A 6000-nucleotide genomic window follows, 5' to 3' on the forward strand; every position below is an offset into this window, starting at 1 on the left:
TTAAAATAATTGTGGATAAATGTTGAATATTGTATCATAAAACTGTCATTTAGTTACTTGCTGAGTTTTTATACTCATATATTTTGCTCTGTTCTAACCATGGCAGTTAAGCAAGAGGATGGCCAGACTTAGGCGCACTTCTTGTAAGAACGTACCTGGTGGCCCCTACCATGTTGTAGGCTTCCAGATGCCAGAGCTAGTAATACAGGTTGTGTGTGAGCAAGCGCTCAGTTAAAAATTTTGTAAAGATACAATGGGTTATCTGTCGGTTCCAAGTCGGAATCGATTGTGTAAATTAAATATTATTTTTGGTTGTAATATATATTATCTGGTTGGTAGTTATAATCTTGTCTCAAACTTAATCCTATTTGATCCTGTTATTATTTAATCGGGGTTTATGCTTATTTATTGTTAATTTAAAGGTGTGCGGGTCCTCATTTCCTAACCCCGAGATTGAGGGCGTCACAAGTTGGTATCAGAGCTTCATGATCTAGTCCCTGAGACAAGTTAGGATAAAGGGGGTATTTTGGGTTATATATCTATATCGCGAGAGTGTTCGACTTACATAGAGTTGAGTTAGACTATTATAGTCTAAGTGAATGATTAGGTGGAAGTGGTAACTAGAGTTAGGGTGTGAGTCAGTTGGAAGTTTTATTTAACCCTAACGCTGTTTCTTGGTTGTTGTTTTATGTTTTCTCTCAGGATCCCAGTAGTGGTAGTGATTCTGATTCAGAGATTAGTTTGACTGGTACCCCGGTGGACTCTATTCCACCCTCTTCAGAGGAGCCTGTGTATGTTAGTTCAGATCCGGAGGAGGATCCATCTGAGAGTAGTGAGATTCCTATACAGATATCTCCCTTGAGGCCATAGTCAGAGACCCCATCCCCTGAGCCAGAGTCTGAGATGCCTAAGATTGTTCCTGTTAGTTGGTGGCAAGTTAGCCCAGGATCGAGACTTTTTTTACTCCCGCATTCCTGAGTTGGGAGCTTTGATGGATAGGCTAGATCGAGAGTCTAGGCAGAGGACTTCAGTTATGGAGGTTGAGTGGAGAGTCCGAATTCAGTTGGTGGATCAGGTTGCCGGAGAAGATTGGACGAGGTACCGTCCACTAGTAATGCTGATGCTAAGGCCTGAAAGCTGCATAAGATCATCCGCTGGATGTTGGTTATGTTGAAAGAGATTCTGGATGGTTAGATAGTGTTGGTCAGGCGGGACATCTGGTGGAGCCCGTAGTTGTTGTTGTTTCTTTTCAGCGCCAGTAGGCTTGGGATACTTGGTCAGATGTCGGGATCCCTTTTTCATTTGTTATGTTGTGTTGTATTTTAAAACTTTGTATTGTAGCGGTTGTTAGAAGTTAGGGGTAGATAGGGGGATGTTTTCCAGTTTTTTTTCTGTTTAACCCTGCTATATTATTTTACCTTATTTTAGAACTTGTCATAATCAGACTCTTTATCTATGTACCCTTGACTTGTTGAATCAATTACATATCTTGTTTCCTATTGTGCACCCTGGAAATCTTATAACTATTTTGCATACCATGTTTCCATATAACCGTGTTTAATATTTCGCAAAATCATACCCTGTGCCATGTGAAAACACACCACTGATGAGAGAAATTATATAGTAATAGGATTGCATGTGCAAAATTGGGTAAAGCTTAAAACCCGTCAAAGTTATTTTGTAGTAAACTGTTGTTGTTATATATCAATGCCATGCTATCGTATTGCTAAATAATTTCTCAATCAGGTTTGTAAGAAATGGCCAACTCACCAGATCACCAAGAAGAAGAAACTCAAACCCAAGACCAAGAACTAAACCAAGATACCACTATGATGAATTGACTTGCTCAGCTTTTGCAACAACCCATAGCCCCTGAAGTTGGAAACTTCAAACATTTTCAATCTGTTCATCCGCCAGAGTTCTTAGGTTTTCCAGACCCGATAAAAGCTCAATAGTGGTTAAGAGAAATGGAGAAAGCGTTTGAGTTAGCAGAAGTTAGGAATGAAAAGAAAACGCAGTATGCGAGTTATTACCTTAAGGACGAGGCAAGTTACTGGTGGGAATCTTCTAAAGCTTTGATTAAAGGAAAAGACTTATCATGGGAAAAGTTTACCGAGATGTTTCTGGAGAAGTACTTACCAAGTTATATGCAAGATCAGCTAGAGATAAAGTTTTTGGATCTTTGACAAGAGGAAATGTCGGTGGCAGATTCTGAAGTAAAATTTTCGGAGTTATCTAGGTTTGTACCTGAGTATGTGAATACGGAGGCAAGAAGGCCAAAAGGTTCCAACGGGGACTTAGGCCATGGATACGGAGTCAAGTGGCACTATTGGAGATCAAGAACTATGCCACTCTGGTGCAGAAGGAAATGATAGTGGAAGGGGAGCGTGAAGCTGCAAAAAGTGAGAATGAAGGTAGAAAAGGAAGTTTGAGAGCTCGGAGCAAGATCAAGGAAGTTCGAAGTTTAGAGGGAAGTTTGGCAAGAATGGTGGAGGTCAGAATCAAAAGTTTTAGAAGTTTAAACCCGGGAATGGAGCTCAAAAGAATCATTTTCAGAAGACAGGACAACCGAGAAAGGATAGTATACCTCAGGTTCAAGAGTGTAAAGTTTGTGGGAAAAAACACCCGGGAAGATGTAACAAGCTGGATGTGACCTGTTTTAGGTGTAATCAGAAAGGGAATTATTTGTCGGAGTGCACAAGTGGAGCAAGGAAGCCAGAATTAACTTGTTTTAAGTGTGGAAAGGTGGGCCTTATGGCTAGAAATTGTAAGGAGCCTGTACAGAAAGCAAATGCTCTTAGGATTGCTGGACCGCCGCTTCTCCCAGCACCAACAGCTCAACCCAGAGCTAGAAACTTCAAAATGACAATGAAAGATGCTGTGCAAGATGTGGATGTGGTGGCAGGTATGCTCGTTATAAACTCAGTAGAAGTAAAAGTATTAATGGATTCTGGAGCAACTAGATCCTTTATTGCTGAAAGTATTCTTGATAGACTAAAATGTGTTGTGTACCCTCTTGAACCCAATTTGATTATAGAAGTAGCAAATCAAGAGGGAGTTACTGTTAATAGGGTTTGTCCCGATTACGATATGGTTATAGAAGGTCGGCACTTTTCCGCTGACTTAATTCCTTTTAAGTTAGGAGAGTTCGACATTATATTAGGAATGGATTTGTAGTCAAACCATGAGTCGCAAATAGAGTGTAAAAGTAAGAAGGTGAAGTTAAAGACCAAGGATGGTGTTGAAGTAATATTCAAGGGAAAAAGACAAGTAAAAAAGTTTTTAATGGCAATTCAGACGAGGAGGTTGTTACGTCGAGGATGCGAGGCTTATTTGGCTCACGTTAAAGATATAGAGAAGGAATCCGTAAGGATTCAAGATATTCCAGTAGTAAGAGATTTTCCCGATGTGTTTCCAGATGAATTACCTGGACTAACTCCAGATCGAGAAATCGAGTTCACGATTGATTTGGCTCCTGGAACGGAACCAGTATCAGAATCTCCCTATCATATGGCTTCAGTTGAGATGAAGGAATTAGTAACGCAGTTGCAAGAATTGTTGGATAAAGGAGTAATAAGCCCAAGTGTATCCCCGTGGGGTGCACCAGTGTTATTTGTGAAGAAGAAAGATGGAAGTATGAGGCTGTGCATTGATTATCGTGAATTGAATAAGTCGACGATTAAGAATAAGTACCCTCTACCACAAATCGATGACTTGTTTGATCAACTAAAATGAGCTACTTGTTTTTCCAAGATTGATTTAAGATCTGGATATCATTAGCTGAAGATTAAAGCGGAAGATATACCCAAGATGGCTCGAACGAGATATGGACATTATGAGTTTTTGGTAATGGCGTTTGGTTTGACGAACGCGCCAGCTGCATTTATAGATCTTATGAATAGAGTGTTCAAGCAGTATTTGGATAAGTTCATTATAGTATTTATCGATGATATTCTGATATACTCCAAGACGGAGGAAGACCATATGGAGCATTTGAGGATTTCTTTAGAAATTTTGAGAAAAGAAAAGTTATATTCCAAGTTTTCAAAGTACGAGTTTTGGTTGAAAGAAGTTCAGTTTCTTGGACATGTGGTCAATAGTGAAGGAATTAAAGTAGACCCAGCCAAGATAGAAGCTGTGATGAATTGGGTAAGGGCCAAGACTCCTACGGAGGTCAGAAGTATTCTGGGATTAATAGGATATTATAGAAGATTTGTGCAAGATTTCTCTAAGATTGTTGTTCCATTGACTAAGTTGACAAGGAAGAACGAGAAGTTTTTGTGGACAGATAAATGCGAAGAAAATTTTCAAGAGTTGAAGAAGAGATTGGTAACCACCCCAGTCTTAATGTTACCGGATGAAAAATGAGAGTTTGTGATCTTTAGCGATGCTTTGTATAAAGGATTATGATGTGTGTTAATGCAACATAGGAAGGTAATAGCATATGCGTCAAGGCAACTAATCCACATTAACAGAAGTCTCATACGCATGATTTGGAATTGGCAGCGATTGTGTTTGCTCTTAAAATTTGGAGGCATTACTTATATGAAGAAAAGTGTGAGATTTATACGGATCATAAGAGTTTAAAGTATATTTTTACTCAGAAGGAGTTGAATATGAGATAAAGAAGGTGATTATAATTGATCAAAGATTATGATTGTATGATAAGTTATCACCCCCGTAAGGCGAATATGGTAGCAGATGCATTAAGCCGTAAAAAAAGATTGAATATGTTGACATCATCAAAGGAATTGATCAAAGATTTTAAGAAGTTGGAAATAGAAGTGCAGATTCCAGAGCTAGAAGAGGAGCCATGTATGCAATGTCAATTCAACCAGAAATTTTGGAAAAGATTCGATGTTGTCAAGAACAAGTAATGAACCACAAGAAAGATAAGTTGACTGGAGAGGAAGTTAAAGCCTAAAAGGATGAAAAAGGAATATATCGCGTTAACTCGCGCATTTGGATACCTAACATTGTGGAGCTAAAGCATGAGATTTTGCATGAAGCACATAATTCCAGATTTTTAATTCACTCTGGAAGTATAAAGATGTACAAGGACTTAAAAGAGAGTTATTGGTAGCCAAACATGAATAAGGAAATCGCAGAATGGATAAGTAAATGCTATACGTGTCAAAGAGTAAAAGCGAAACATAAGCGACCGAGTGGATTGCTTCAACCATTTGAAATACCTGAATGGAAATGGGAACATATTGTGATGGATTTCGTAGTGGGATTGCCAAAGATCAAGTCTAATCATGATGCGATTTGGGTGATAGTCGATCGACTAACAAAATCAGCACATTTCTTGCCTATCAACGAAAGATTTTCATTGGAAAAGTTGGTCAAAATGTATTTGGACGAGATTGTGATGCGTCACGGAGTTCCAGTATATATCGTGTCTGATAGAGATCCAAGATTTAACTCGAGATTTTGGCGACAGTTTCATGATCATTTGGGAATTAAATTTAAAATGAGCATGACGTATCAACCGCAGACTAACGGACAAAGCGAAAGGACAATTCAAACGATCGAGGATATGTTACGAACCTGTATATTGGATTTCAAAGGAAATTGAGACGATCATCTGCCATTGTTTGAGTTTTCCTACAATAACAGTTATCACGCAAGCATTGGCATGCCGCCTTATGAAATGTTATATGGAAGAAAATGCAGATCCCCTACATATTAGGATGAGGTTGGTGAGCGCAAACTAATTGGCCCAGGCTAGTTCAACAAATGAAAGAGAAAGTGGAAATGATTCATAAAAGGTTAATTTCTGCTCAAGATCGATAAAAGAAATAAGCGGATCAAGATCGGAAAAATTTGTAATTCGAGCCCGGAGACAAAGTATTGTTAAAGATATCTCCGTGGAAAGGTTTATCCTGATTCAGGAAGAAAGGAAAGTTGAGTCCCAGGTATATTGGACCATTAGAAGTACTTAAATAAGTCGGGAAAGTGGCTTATGAGTTAGCGTTACCTCCATAGATACAACATCTT

The sequence above is a fragment of the Apium graveolens genome, chromosome 4 (assembly GCF_009905375.1).
Source record: "Apium graveolens cultivar Ventura chromosome 4, ASM990537v1, whole genome shotgun sequence".
Classification (NCBI taxonomy): Eukaryota; Viridiplantae; Streptophyta; class Magnoliopsida; order Apiales; family Apiaceae; genus Apium; species Apium graveolens.